General features: G+C 37.9%; 1 protein-coding gene across 1 annotated transcript in view; it reads left to right on the top strand.

The window, feature by feature from the left end:
• Positions 1–16,519, top strand: part of LOC139735882 (uncharacterized) — a 121,639-nt gene that overhangs the window by 24,190 nt on the left and 80,930 nt on the right. The window contains exon 2 of the mRNA XM_071646634.1: positions 808–941. The gene's annotated coding sequence lies outside the window, so the exon portion shown is untranslated. The remainder of the gene's footprint in view (positions 1–807; positions 942–16,519) is intronic.

Below are 16,519 nucleotides of genomic sequence, written 5' to 3'. Positions count from 1 at the left end.
GGGTTATGATATACAGAACGAACTTACACAAGTGGAGTTCCTTTTCAGGGGTAAGCATACAACCTTAAGGGGAAGTTTATATTAGACTGGAATGAAAAGTGCAAGCAAGGTGCATTATGTTGATGTAAACTATTGCAATCATCTTTTTTTGTTTTGTTTTTGTTTTTGTTTTTGTTTTTGTTTTTTTTAAATGGTCAACAAGGTTTGTTGAAGTCTACAGCTGTGGAATGGATGGGAATGTGCATTGAAAGCATGTCTGTTGTTCACAATCTGTAACATTCTTCCAGACACACTTTCCATTATGAAGAGAAGTTTGACTGATCATGTGATAACATTTTCATCGTGTCTTAGATTATCTCTCTCTCAAAAAAAAAAAATTACTCGAAATTTCTGTGTATTAGACTCTCTTTTCTCACATTCTCTCTATTGTCCTGTCTCTATTCTCTCTCTGTATTGTGCTGAGCTCTCACTTTATGATGAACTCTCCTCTCTTTGTTCTCTTCGTTCATATTAGGCAATAGCATAGTGTCATTCAGCTCTTTAATGTCAGCATGAATAACTAGATGACAGCCACATCCAAAGTTCATGTTTGCTATATGATGCACTGTAAACATGCTGAGTATTATGACATATAAATGAGGAAGCATGCACTCTAACAAAATGCATCTCATAGGGATATGCACTGTTTGCAAATGTGTTTCACCAACCCAGTTACAGTAGTGTGGGACTGTTGTTGTTGGATAGCAGTTGAAGCATGCATGGAAAAGTTTGGTACTAATGGCATGATACCCTGTTTGTTCTTTTCAGTTTCTGCATGACCGTGCATGTATCCATAATCCTGTATTGGAATCAACCTGTGGAGAGAGGATTGTGAAGGAAGGAGATCCTGAAACACCAGCTTATAACTACTCCACAGGGCAGTACGTCTCAGAAAACAACAGGTAGTCATTACAAAAATCATCAGCTCTTTCTAACAGTATACACCGGTCATGCTGTGTTCCGTGCTGTTGGTGACTATCAGAATTAATATTCGTCATCATATCATACCATGTTATTCGCAACATATAAAGGATGAGATTGAAAGTGAATATATCACAGAGATTCTAACCTCAAGCCTCTCGTAAACGGCTGATTCCCCTAGCAAACTGGAGACTGATTGCATGAACATGCGCACACACAAACTCGAAACGCATTGCCTCTTGCGACTTGGGATGAAAGCCCTATGGTCGTAGTTGCTCTAGATCTCTAGCGCTACCTTCGCCTTATTTTTTAACATACATATACGTATAACATGACTAAAATTTGGTGGTAGAAAGCTAAATTTTGAGTGGGGAAAATACATCGCGAGCGGGAGACATACAGCTTTAATTTTAGAATTCAAACTCAAGTGGGAGAACGTGAGTTTTGAGAAATGACCTCAAAGCTGGAGATTTCCTGCCAAAAGCAGGAGAGTTGGAGTTGCTGCTATCAAGATGCAAGCGACTTTTGTGATCACGCAAGTGCGATATTGATCTTTGATCTCATTTGAGAAAAAATTAAATCAAGATGCCAGGTGGACAACGGTCTCTTCTGTTGGCATGCTTACACTTACGAAACTGTAGGCCCTATATTTTTTTCCTTCATGTGGTTGGGTAACCTTTGTTTTGGTTCCCTGGTCTAATGTATCCTGTTGCCTTTACAGGAACCTGGATAAATCCTATACAAAGTCTTTGGGAACATCAAAGTTTCACATTGAATGGGTTACAGAGCAGAAGACAGTGACCTTCAGATTGTCCCGGGGTAACAAGACCTTTTTTTCTTAAAACATGACATTTCAAAATCTCTGTGTTTCGTTTTTGCAATATCATTGCAAAATAACATTACTGGGTAGTGTTTGATGTCAAAACCATGTAAAAATGCTGATGATTTTAGATTACAGAAATAATTTTACTGTTCTGAAACTCAGTGTTTTTACATTCAAAATTTGTAGTTTGTAGGTTTTTTATATATGTGCCAATTGAGAAAGGATGTCTTGTCACCCAAGTAACAATACACCATAATCAATATGGCAGTCTAACCTTTTTAGAATTGTTTCTGTATGCATGCTTAGTGAATTTTTTTTTTCAAATTCAAGTTCAGATCTATTCAGTTTTCTATACTTCACATATAACAAGTAACATACAGTCATTTTTGTTCAAAAACACAAGACTTACTATTGGTACATTCAGACATGCAGATTACTAAAACATAGTATTGACTGATGACAAAATAAAAAAGATGAAATTATGATTTGATGAAAGGATGATTTAAAGCTATTTTGGATTGAGGAATAAGCAGTTATCTGACTGTGTTATGGTAGAATATATTGTGGGATTGGAATGCAGAAGGCTGTCAATAAATAAATGAATTTGCAGCTTGAAGAGACGCCAGCATGATTAAATCTTGACTTCCTAATTATCAGCCTCAATGGCTCCTTGCCATGTCATCATGTTTGTTTGACCTGCAGTTAAAGTTTCTTGGCATGAAAAGTGGAGCGTTTTTGTTTGATTGATTAGTCCATAGAGTGATGATCATGTAATTTCAGTCTCCTGGCTGATTATAAAGGAACTTTTTCCCCCAGTTGATGGCTCCTACAGAGGTACTACTGGTTTCTGTCTAAATTGGATAAAGACTTTATTTTGGGTATCATGTCACCCATGATAACATTTTGGCTTGAGAGTTGTTGTGTTATCACATGAGCATCTCACTTAATGAACCGAAATCTTAAGCAAGGAAGAAACATTCTTATGACTCTTACAAATAAGTATAAATTTAGCATTCTTTTGAAATCAATTTAGCTGTAATTTTCCCATGTAGGATTGTTCTTGTCTTTATTAGGATTTCAAAAAAAGTGTGAGCATTGTATAATTTTTATGCATGCGATAAGAATATGTGTTCTCCATTTGAAAAGCACTATTAATATGAAAGAAATATCCAAGCAAGGAGAGCATTGAAATCTGTATACTACTACAATTGTACATTTACTTGTAGCGGTGAATGGATGAATGAAAGTAGGCAAAAAGTGAATATCTAAATATGAATTGAGACATTTAACCATTTGGATTGATTGAAAAAGAATGGGTGAAATAACATTTAGTAGAAGCATATCATATCATATGGCATAAAGAGCTTGAATTGCATTTCTGCATATCTCAAATACCAGAATTTTATCTATTGGAAATCATATCACTCTATATTTTGATGGTGCATTTGATAGTAAATTCTACTGCAACATGGGCCTCAGGGAAATGAAAAAGTAGTTGTTACTCGATACGCTTCAATATGAGGCACTAAACTTGTTTGCGGTATAGAAAGAATTCACTGCCTGCAACCAGCTCACTTTTGATGGCCTTTACTGGCAGCATGCCGGCAAACCAAACCTTGAAATGAAGAAGCTCCTTTTCTTAGCGCCAAACTAAGCTAGCAAATCTTGGCATCTAATGCCCTTAGATACTTACTGGCAAAAAGGATTTAAATTGCATTATATACATGGGCAGTGGTGACCCCATGAGGAATTCGTGAAGGCTAAAGAAATTTCTGATTGACTCGAGGACTGTTGTTTCAAAAATGTTATCATTTGACAGGTTTTGACTGGAATTGTCAATTTATTGCATGACCATGCTTTGCCAAACTTTTTACACTGTATTTTATAAGAATACCATGAATCCTTGTGTCAGAGGGTAGCAGATTTGAAAAAAAAAATGTATGTTGCTCAGACGCTAAGAAAATAGATCCAAGAGATAACAATTGCTGTAATTTCAGCAAAAGATTACATAGAGTGCTTAATTTCCCCACATATTATCAACAACTGTACTACCATTCTCACATAAGGCTTTGCTTGAATTGTGCTGTTCTCCAAATTACAGACACTGCAAGTTACAAAGCCAGTTTGCTTTTTAATCTACGACCAATTCTCTGCGAGCATGTATTTCATGTGACTTCAACTCTTCATGGGCCTTTCTATTGAGAGGTGTCAAGGAATGGTTATTTTGGCAGACCGAGTCTCTTGTAACTTCAGCTAATGTTTGACAGTGATCAGTGATGATAATTGAGCACCAGGTAACTTAGTAGGTACTGTAAAACATGATATTTTAGCGGCACGAATTGGAGCCGACGGCCTATTTCATGGCATGAAATTTTCGCGAAGTGCCTTTGGCATTCAATGCATAGTGTAGACAAGAGCCTTCGTGTGCATTTTAATTTGGCGAATCTTGGCTCTCACGAAATTTGCGAAATTAAAATGCAGGTGAAGATTCCTCGTTTTACAGAAGGGAGCTTTAGATTTTAGACGCGCGGACGTTCAAAGGGAAAAAAACATGGTCTGAGCGTGCGCAGAAGCGTGCGTCAACTTGACGTGCGCTTCTGCGCACGCTCAGAACATTTTTTTTTTCCTTTGAACGTCCGCGCATCTAAAATCTAAAGCTCCCTAATATCTCCTGTCACATGAACCTGAATTGCTATATTGCAGTTACCCTTGGCCTCAGCTATGATATGCTCACAAAGTATTATTGACATTGATAATGGTATTGATATTGACATTGGCACTGATATAAATGTTTTTATAGGTTGATATTGATATTTGGCATTTTAGTCATGAGATTATGTTGCTGGCTGATAACTCTCTTGTTTGATCTTGAACTCTGTGACCTAAAATGAAACAGGAAAAAGACTGAATGAGTTGCGTATGTTAGTAGGAGATATTACATATGTATGATAGGGCCCATTGCCCATTGCATGTAGAGATCTATCTCCAGTAGTGATCTGCCAAAATCAAGTGAAGAGTCATCTCTTGACTGACTGAAACACATCTTCCCCTTAATCTTCGCTTGTCTCTTTATTGGCCCTGTTTTTCCCCCTCTTGTCCACCTCTCAAATGAAATCATTTTGATGGGCTTGTCATTTATCGAAAGAGGCATCAGAGCTGTTTGTTTTCTCCCCCTTGACTCATTTGCTCCCCTGTTAAGTACTACTTGTAAAAGAAAGTGTCCAAGAATTTAACTGTGACAAATCACTTCCAAACCAGAAGGAGCAAAGTGCTTTAAACCCGGAACATGATTATAGATCTAGGACAAATTAAAAAGAAATGTTTAAACCTGATGTCCTCAGTAAGAGCCAGAAGTTTTTAGCCTGCATCTTACCGAACTGGAAGTGGCAAAAATTACTTCAGCGGTGACCTTTTGGTGTCTGTCTCTTATCAACACAATCTTGAGGTTGCATCTCTGAGAAAAGAATAAAAGGAAGTAGGAAGGGTGTGCACCGGAGCTGGCGTCATGTTTTGATAAGTGATGCCTTCTGTTTTCACCTCCCCCCCCCCCCCCCCCCGCCCCTCCCTGCTTCCATTTTTTAATGATCGTGATGATGATGACGATAATGATAATAATATAAATGATACAAATAATAATTATAATGATAATGATGATGATGATGATGATGATGATGATGATAATAATGATGATGATGGTGATGATGACAATGATGATAATAATAATAATAATAATAATAATAAAAGAAGAAGAAAAGTGATACTTATAACAATCATGATATGAAATGTTTGTGTAGTGTCTATGTTATACCAAAACACTAATACAGAAACACCAAGTGAACATTGACAGTTAACAAAAAAAAAAGGAACGTATCACATTTTCAAATAGTCCATGAAATGGAATATTTGTTGAATATTGTGCGACATGATTGTTGCGATGACTCATACGATAGGGTTGAATAAGAGAGCTGAGGTCAATTCACTTGAGTGTACTGAAGCTACCAGCTACCAATAATGGGACAGCGATCTGTATTTTGCTTCTAAGGTTAATGCACCAGTCATATCTGATGCAAACAAGTTTAAATAAACAAGCAAACAAATATTGAATGAGAATGGCCTTTTCTCAAAGCTAGGCATACTAATCTGAGCACAGTCCTTCCACCGGGCTCGTTTTTGTTTCTCAAACTTTTAATTTTTATTTTTTGCTGTAGATATAAAACAAATAATATGCTTTCTGTGATAATGAATATTCATGTATTTGTGAAATGGGAATAGCAGTTCAGTTGCCTTCATTTTAGTGTCACATGTTGACAATAGGAATGATAGTACAATAATTATAGTTGTAGTAATTGAGGACTAGCTATTATGATAACAATGGTGATAATGAGTAATAAAATACATTTATTTGGAGTAGACAAGCCGAATATCACAAATAATCAACATTGCACAATACTTCCTGTCAGTTTAAAAAAGAATAGTATGGTGAGTCTTTTTTCTTAGACTTTCAAGCATGGTCACTGATCAAATACTGATCCATTTTGAGAAAAAGACCATTTAGGCCCTGGGGACTTCCCCCTTTTCTGACCATGATGCAGCCAAAAACCCAAAGACCTAAATTTAGCGGGGCAATTTGGGTGTATGGAGGATTGTAGCTCTCCACCCCCTAAGGGAGGAAAGCTCAGACAGATGGTGATATTTCGGTCATACTCCCCCATATCCTCTTCAGGTCTCTTCTTGTCATCTTACTACTTGTCCTGATATATATATATATTCCTACCTCGCCTCTTGTTCTGATAATCCTGCATGTATTTCTCAGAGAGGTTTGCAATTATTGGTAGTTATGATGACTTTTAAAAGAACCATGGAGCATGGGGAGATCATGTATTGCTAAGGTTTACCCAACAAAATTGGCCTGACTTATGTCATTGGACAGGTAATCAGTTGTATAGGCCTACAGCATTACACCCACAACTTAAGAACCTCAGCTGGAGTTGAATGTTGTTATTGAGCATACACTTTGATGCACGTATTTGCTGAGGGGCAATTTTGTTATAGCAAGCCTGTTATAGTCATGATTATCAAATGTAAACTGGTGGGCAGCAATTGGAACTCGATTCAGTTGGGCCAACCTCTCATTACATCGTCTCCCCACGCTTCAACCCCTTTAAAGGCATTATTTACCATTTGCAGATGAAATAAAAACCCAGCTGTACTGCTTCAGAATACTTCTAAATTGTGAGTTAGGGATAGCAACAACCAGTGTGAAAATTTAAATCAGTATAATCAATTTTAAGTACTGTTGAATTATACAAAGTGTAAACAATAGTTGTAATAGAAATGTTCTGGACTAAACTGTCCACAGTTATGGTTAATTGAGAAAAATAGCAATATCTCCGTAGATTTTAGGTCTATGGTAGGATGTTTTGCGATACAACTGACCTACACATCTGCATCAAATGTGATATTTCCAACATTTTTTAAATCACTGCTCCCAATGGTAAACAGTACCTTTAACATGGTAATCAGATAAATCCCTGTGACTGCTTGGTGACTAACACACTGCTAGCAGCAAATCTTTAATTTGTTTTGTGTCACAGTTGATGTAGATTGGTTTGAGAAACAGGGACTATTATAAGAATAAAAGAAACCTGTGCCAATGTGCGATCCCGGAGAAAACTTCCATGAGAAATAAGTCAGACGGGCATCTGTCTTCTGAAATGAGATTGCTAGCAACTGTCGGCTTCTTTTTTGTGAAAATTATCAGTAGGCATAGATTCAGACTAGGATTACTGACCAAAGTGACATCTGAAATGAGTAAACAGACGGAGTAAACAAACCAACAAATTGATATACATTGTATATGAGCATTTCAGCTATTGTTGACTAGGACTTACCTCTGCGTTTAATTAAATATGTCACTATCATCTCAACAACAGCAACAACTACTATAGACCGTTCAGACACTGATTTCGACTGTTCTGGGAAACGTCGTATAGATGTGCAGTTTCCCAATGCGCATGCTGATAGAGTCACGAGTGACAGCTGTTGGGTCACCTTCCGTGCGCGTTCCCATTAAGCCCTGCCCAGTTATACCGTTCTATGGTCCCCATACGTTCAGACGCACATGGAATGCTGATTCGATATCGAGTTCGAGTTCGAGTTCGAAACGATGCTCTGACCGTTGTTTCGCTATACGTCGTTTTGTTATACATCGTTTCGTTGGTCAGCATTCAGACGTATGAATTCATTGTACCGGTATAGCTATCGTTTTGGTATAGCTATACCGTTCTAGTATAAATTTTTTGTGTCTGAATGCCCTGTTAGACTGTCACTGTACTTGGACTTCTGCGATTAGCACTACTACTACTTTGCTTAGTACAGTGTACTATTACTACTTCTACTATTAGTTACGTTCAGACGGCAGGCCCTAACCTCGAGGTTTAGCTCTTGCCCCCTGACTACGATGTGTGTCCACACGACAAATCTTAACCTCGAGGTTAAGCTTCTGCCCCCCGTAACTACGAGTGAGTCCCACTCGATGTTAAAACCACAAAACCAGAAGTTTCAGCCCACACTGCTAACAAGGCGTCTATTTATTCTTTAGTCGAACCCTGTCGGACTCACTTACAGGTATTCTTTTTCTCTGTCATGGTATGCAGAGATAGCACTGCACTGATGACTTTATGCCTTTATGAAGATATTCGTCGAAAACATTTTTTTAGCGTCGGAGAAGAATATAGAATACAGTAGCGAGTTCGACGTGTTCAGTTTCAGAGATCAAGTGCATGGGAAGAAAAGATGATGTTGTTGTGTCGTGCGTCATAGGTTTTTCACGTGTAGTGTATTTGTGGTGTACGTTTGGGAGGTTGACCCGGAAGCAGAGGGAAATTATGGGGGCTGGAGTTTACGGCAAGGTCACTCGTAACTTCGAGTTCGTTGTGTTTTGTGTCCACACGGTGCATAACTACGAGTGGTGACCCCCCGCGGCTCGTGGTTAGAGCGCTAACCATAAGATTTCTCGTGGCTTGAAACATCGAGCAAACCTCGAGGTTTGCTAACTACGAGTGTGTCTTCACGGTCCCTAACTACAAGCTCTATATAACCTTGAAGTTTCCTAACTTTGAGGTTAAGGGCTCCCGTCTGAACGTAACTATTATTACCTGTGCTGAAACTTAACACCAATCAAATCCGACACTGCTCCACTGCATCCAGATTTTGATAACTTGCCTAACCTCAGCAGAGCAATTGTGCTTCAGCAAACCACACTGATTTTTACTCTGTGTACTGTAAAAGGGGAAATTTTTGCGGTGTTGAAATTTTTACGCATTTCACGCAACAGAAACCAGTGCGAAGATAAAAGCACGCGAATATTTTTGCTTGCCATACAGTATGTTCCAGTAGTTGATGTCTTGATTCCGCGGAATCAAAAACACATGAAACTCATTTTACCCGTCCGAGCATGAAAAAGTACTCATGCAAAGATATCCACGTTTACAATATTTGTGGACATTTGATGTTCCTGTGCAGCAGAAATGCTATGGGTAGTGAACCATGCTAGATTTACTTAGCACCTACTCATTTGGCCTCTGGGATATGTTTTTTCAGGATGAGTGAATAATCAATTACCTTTAGGAATGTGAATGATTCACAAAAATCTGGATCCTACTGTGAATATTTCACAGGACAGTGATGGCAAGTTGCCCATTCTGTCTAAAGGTTGTCTGCATGGATGCAAAGTAAGTCACTGTTGAAATAGACAAATGGATGGGGAGCCTTTTTCAATGGAGAAAATAATCTGGGTGTAGCGTCTTGTTGCAGTGGGTTGCCAACACTTTGCCGAAAGTATTGTATTCCTGGCAAGCCAGTGGCATGTTCTAATTGGCTTCCTGCAAACTGACTTACTTCATTCACAAGGCCAATTCCCTCACACTCCCCCCCCCCCCCCAATGTGGAAATGAGCAAACTCTGAATGTCACTGCCACATATTGTTTTCTTTGAAGCATAATAGTCTTCTTTGCATGACATACTGATGTTTTATGAAGTAATGTGGCCCTGTGGTGAATAGAATATAGCAATATGAATTTTGACTGCAGAATAAAAAAGTTTTTTTGTGTGTGTTTTTTTTTGTCATGTACCAGTATATGGAAATTGTAGTCATAAGTTCTGTTTACCATGAGGCCAAGTAAAGGAAGAAAGTAGTTTCTTGTCCGCACACACATCGAATATTGATGCTGCATCATTATTTTTTTTTTGTCATTATTAACCATTTTTCAAAATGGTGCTGAAAACATTAAAACTTGTGTTCCTTGTTCGTGTCTGCATCAACATCAACTTTTTTTTTTTGATGTTTACTATCTTGAGGCGGCTAGAAAACCATCAGAAATTCACCTACCCATTGTGATGTCATGCTCACATTGCATTAGAATATCCTTTAGTTATAATAAAGTGCATATCCACTACTCGTTATTGTATCACTAGGCGAGAGTGATCTACAACCGACTGCAGTACCATAGGATACTATCAGATTAGAAAAAAAAAAAGGTAAGATATCAAATAGCAAGGACCTCCCACCTTACCTCTTTCCAAAAATGGGGATGAAAAACTATTTTCCTTTTGCTTTTTCTTTTTTGCTTGGCCTTTGAGAACAGATCAAGGTACACTCATTTTTTTTTAGCATGTAAAAAAAAAAAAAATTTCAATGAATAGTGATCTCTGAAAATTTTCTACCATCCAAGATGTAAAGAATCTTTGTGGAAGTATGCGGTTGATTACCTTGAGAACATACTTAAATGCATAATCTGGCCAAACCCTCAATCAATCGAGGAGTGCTGGTAATTGTCTTGTGGAATGCTCACAGAATAATATGCATACACACATCACTGACTTTAATTAGGCCTGACACCTTGACCACAAGTCTTCCCCCATCCTTCGTGTTTGATAAATTAAAAGGGGATTTTTATCTCTTTTTCTATTCTTCAGGTGAACAGTTGCACCTCTTCACCCATGGGCATTTCTTATTCACAGGGGAGACAGAGGTATAACAGGGTTACTGCTTTCTGGGCCAAGGGGTCTCTGAATCATCCCATCAGAATTTAACCCATTTAATCCCAAATTTTGTACAGGATGCTTGAGCATGATATATCCTGTGGTCTATTCAGACCTTACTGTGTCTATATGGACAGTCAGTAAGCAATTGGTTAAACTTGATGATGGAAGGAACCACACGATGACTCAATGTGGAAATAAGAGACTGTGACCTCAGAGATATGGAGAGAATTGAATTATATCTATTTTTTCTTCCGATTTCCAGGACTTCTGTTTCTCCGTGTCACCTCGTGGCCTAGATCTCGTATAGGCTTTGTGACTAAAGGTGTTAAGTGTTTACTTTTGTGGTTATATCTGAGTATTTTCAGCATTGGCAGTCTTGCAGTCTCTCAAGTCTTTGTTCAATACTTTTTAGGGCAAGTCCTTTTCCATCATTTTACACTTACATCACAGTCCTTTTAAGAATGACCAACAACTTTTTTTTTTTGCATGTAGAAATCTAATCATCTCTCAAAATAAAGACTTCTAAATACTCTGTTTTGAATTTAGTTGTATAAAAAAAAATTAAATGCCTGTTCTTAAGACTTCAAAAAATTAAATTCTTCTCATTATTCAATATCAACATTGAGAACTTTTACAGTAATAGGTAAAATATAATGAGCATATTAAGCTAAATGTGAGAGAATTTTAATTTCATATATTAACTCAGTACAGTTCCTTGAAATGATAATTATGGCCTGTGGTTTGTTTCAAGCCTCAGTATACCATTACCTGCTGAGAAGTCATGAAAATATAATACCACTAAAAACGAACTTACTGAGGTCAAAGGCAAATGACATCATGTCTCATAAAGTTGTAATAGCCAGCCCATATACAGATAGACAATGGGTTTGTGTATCATTTTACAGTCTGTACGGGCAGGTCGTGCGTACAGGCTGAGACATTCCGCATGTCGAGCATGTTGGCCTGCAACAAAGAGATGCATATGAATGCATTTTCCCCCCTTCGCTTATAAAGCATTTACAACACTACACTTGGTATTGTGCACTATAAACAATTATCATCTATATAGGACGTTTTAGCGGCACATTAAAAACGCGTATTGTAGTCCGCTCAATTTTTTACCGTTCAATATCAGAGCATATTGAACGAATTGCATAGACCAACGTATTAATTCACCATAGGCTACCGTTGTTACTTGCCGTTCAAGATCACACGATATTCAACTCGTTTATCGCGTGAGCGCTTGCTGAATGCGCAAACGCTTGCTACTAGTGCGCGTCATTTTGATACATTTTTTCACAAGCGCGCAAACATCTTGCTAGTTGTTTGTTTCATACGCAGTTTTAGGGGCTTCCCCTTTTCAGCGCTGGGATGGGACAGTGCTGCCGAGTCAACTTCAAAGACGAGTAGAAGCCGGGTAATTTTGTGCAGTTCATGGTTGCTGTACTTGATTGTATAGATGATAATAATTATATTGGATGGCCTTGATTCATGGAATACCAGGGAATATTGCACTCGTTAGAGTCAATATTGCACTCATCTTCGATTCGTGCAATATTGGCCCTTACTCGTGCAATATTCCCTGGTATCCCATTCATAGCCATCCAATATAATATAAATATTGACTCCTTAATCCTGTACAGCGGTAGGTCATGGTGCAAAATATTGACCAAGATTGACTCTAACTGACAGTGCTCTTAGCCTCAACAGTCCTAATATGTTCAAAAGCTTATCAAATGGACAATGGTTGATGTTTAGTTAAGATATTTCAGGAGGAAGAAACAGATGATTGATATGGTAAATTGGTTCCATGACATTTGCTTGTGTGATAATTCCTCTCATGAAATATCTGCATGCTGCAAGCCAAACGTAAATTCTACCCACAAATATAACCCTAACCCTAATCCTAATCCTCACATCAAACTATACCTATTAAAACCCATCACAATCCTAACCCTAACTGTAAGCCCTTTGACAAAATAAGACCTAAGCAATTGTCGCAGAAGCAAATGTTGTGTCACCAATTGGTATACAAAGGAAGGAGAAGTGGAGAATGGTATTATACTAATGGGGTGTTTGGGGGGTTAGAATCACTGAACTTCATACCTCTGCTAGTTTTTATCCACTACTACTACAAGACAGAAAATTCTACTACTACCTCTAATGATACTACTGCAACTCAATTTTTACTGCTACTATATCTGTAAAGTTCTGCTACTTATGATACTTATAAAATGCAGGTAGTATTGTTATCCAGATATATCCCCATGAATATATCTGATAACTGAGTACACATTGGAAATGTAATGTGTTTCAATGAAGGAATTGGTTTAGCCATGAAATGCATTAGAGCGCCCTCTGTAGGCTCTTGTTGAGAAGTTTGTTGTAGTGGTCCTTCAATGTTGGTGCTCGAGGACAACGGTTGCAATATTAGAACACTGAGGTCACCGTGCCTTTAGCACAGAATTATATTGTATTCATCTCTTTGTTTCATCAGAGCCTCCAGTTCCAATTTTTGGCCCCTTTGCAATAACCCCCCCCCCCCCCATAAGAGAGAAAAGTTAGACTTAAAATGCTTTCAGAGATCACATGGCACACTGATGCTCTTATGCCAAATCTGTTCCCAAAATGCATCATGCTGGACCAACTTTCTAATTTCAGAGCTAGCTGACATGCCACAATTAGAGCAAGGTGTCCATATTTTTTTTTTTTAATTCTTTTCTGCCAGAATGTCAATCCAGTGGACTTAAATGCATTTAAAAAGCAGGTTGTCCAGATTTAGATCACTCTTGGCTGAGGTTACTCACGCCACACATTGTTGGATATTCCGGGAATGGGATTTGAGTCTGACGTAAGGCAAGAAATTTGGACATGACTATTTAAAGAGTTCATCACCAGTGGGGATTAATTAGGCTGTGCAGTATTGCATGAGTAGTGATGCTTCATTGTGCAATATTTCAGATTGTAATACACGCCCTACAGTGAGTTGTGCTGGGCAGGCAAGTACACATGTATAAACAGTTGATTGTTAACTGGCAGAAAACTCCACCTTTTTTGCCATGGAAAGATCTTAGAGAGCATGTTCACAATGTGATTTGAACAGTTATCTTGAAGACCAATATTATGACAAAATTTGACTGGCATTTTATTAAATATGAATGAAAATTGATAGCCCTCATCTGGCATTTTATAGATTCATTGAGAACAATCAATGTAGTCATTCACATTTCCACATATAGTGAGGCATGGTGTTGTTTCAAGGGGATGAATAGCTAGGGCTATATTGTTTCTCTAAAGAAGAATAATGTAAAAATATCCTTTAAATATCTCATCTCCTTCTCATCCCCCCCCCCCCCCACATATATATTGAAGAATTTGTTTGCAAAAACCGATAAGTCCATATTTGCCAAATGGAGATATTTGCGATTAAAGGTCAAGAAAAATAAAGAGAATAACAAGAAAATTTTTGCTTTATTTGACCATAACTTCAAAAATGTACCTTTATATGTAGTGACCAATATATCATTTAAAAGGTATTATTTTGTACTTTATGACAGAGAGCCTACTTCAAAATCTTCAAAAATGGACTTATCGGTTTTTGCAAACAAACTCTTCATATATATCAAGTGTAGGTTGTGGATACCAGTGTAGAATACAGCAGTTTAGTAGTCATCAAGACTATTAACAACCAATTTTGGCTTTCATTTTGAATCATCAAAACACAGACAGTGTATTCATGGCTTTTCATGATTTTCCATTAGGGCACCTATTTATGAAACAGCTGAAATGAAAGCAGAGATGTAGGTGGAAGTTGGGGTCCTATATGATCAAGTACGGTGCTGATAATCTCCATTAAGTTATGCTTGACATAGTAATTAGATTCTGTACAAATTGATGCTGTGGCTACCCGTGGTGATGCTATCTAGGTGGACATTATGAGGTTTTGGCTCAATGCAAATGTGGATTAATATTAATTGGTGTGATGCGGCTGAATGCAGGAACCACGCTCGTTGGGAGAAGAAATACCATTGTGGCTCATTAGCCTTTTCATAAAGTTTGTACATTGACACTGTGCATTGGTAAGTTTAAGCTGAAATTAATTGGTGAGTCTAAACTGAAATTAGTTCCTCAAAAGGATTCTTTGAGGTGAAAAAAAAGGAAACATACACTCTGTTTAGTACAACGTAAAAGTCTTCATTGATGAGAGACCCTAAAGTTTATTTTGCCGAGAGACTCTGATCTAATGAGTTTGATAGTTTGGCTGATAAGAAGACTTGTTCTTTGATAAATCACTGTATGCACATATAAGCCTGCAGTGAAACTTAGAAACAAGCAATACAAGTATTCTATTCATCCATCTTGCTTTGCTTCCTTTTCTTTATATCCTTCTCTTTTCCCCATCAAGAGCATGTTCGATCTTTAGCAGCTGAGAAAATTTTGATGGTAAGAAAAGAAGTAGAAATGTGTTTTGCAGCCTTAGGCCTGTTAAGTCACATCACATAAAATGATATAATTACTTTCACTGATGTTGTTTTCTTTCCTGAATTCTCTTATGAGTGGACATTTGATTTTGAAATGGGAGCACAGTTTTGCAGTGCAGTTTGCATCTAAGCCTATACTGGGGTTTGATGAAGAAATCTGCTGAGGTTGTGAGGTACACAGTACCTCTTGTCACACCCACATTATGATATCTTGCTGCGAGATTATCCTGCCGTGAGAGATCATCAGGTTGGATCAACTTTAAGCTTAGATTATTTTTATCTCAATCTCAATTCAGCATTGAGATGAATTCACACCTCATCTGAAAATCTGTATCACAGCATGCCATTGAATTCAGTGTGTGTAAAAATACATTTGTAAGCATTCTCTTGGAGTGGATTTGCAACTGCAAAATCAGGGGACCCGCCCAAGTATGTGATGAGATTTTAGGAAAATGAAGGACAGTCTGCAGCAAGGTCTATGAGTGGGTTGTGAAACCATTTCATTTTATAAGACAAGAATGCAGTCCCAAATTTGACCAATCAAGCTTGTATGAATCTTGTGCAACACCCCTGATCAGCCAATCTACTGGAGAATTAGTAGTCCTGGCAATTAATTTCTGGCATTGCATCTGACCTCTCACTTTCTGGGGAAGTTGAGCCTGGGAGGAGCTGAATGCTCAGTAAGCCATCTACTGATTTTCAGAAGGCTTAGTTAGGTAGGAATGTGAAATATGATATTTTTTACTGATAGCTAGAAAGTCCTTCATGCATATTAGACAGCGTGACACTGACTATCACATTTAAGCCAACATTGCAACTGTTGGGAGGGACAGACCATAAAACACCTGCTGGTCTGGCCTCTAATGCCACATCGGTTCATCCAAATAGACCCAGTTGCCCATAACGACAAGACCAAATAATGTTTTCCACGTATGATGGCTGTGGTATATCAGGGGATGGCTAGTAACTGATCAGTGGAAATCGGTGGGAATGCTGGGGGATGATTGTTCCAATTCTTGTGGGATTCATTTAAGAGTACATTATATATAGGTATTGTTATGTGAAAATTATTTGCTTCAGAACAGTCACATATTCAAGTAATGTGCAGTTTAATGCCCCATCACTGTACAGGCATGCTAACCTGGAAACATTAAACTGCACATTACTTGAATATGAGACCATTCTGAAGCAAACAATTTTCACATAAAAA

The sequence above is a fragment of the Diadema antillarum genome, unplaced genomic scaffold (genome assembly GCF_040938485.1).
Source record: "Diadema antillarum isolate AM-2024a unplaced genomic scaffold, OU_Dant_1.0 seq00000604_RagTag, whole genome shotgun sequence".
In the NCBI taxonomy this organism is placed as follows: domain Eukaryota; kingdom Metazoa; phylum Echinodermata; class Echinoidea; order Diadematoida; family Diadematidae; genus Diadema; species Diadema antillarum.
Note: the sequence above shows the minus strand (reverse complement) of the source record. Positions and strands in the feature narration are given on the sequence as shown.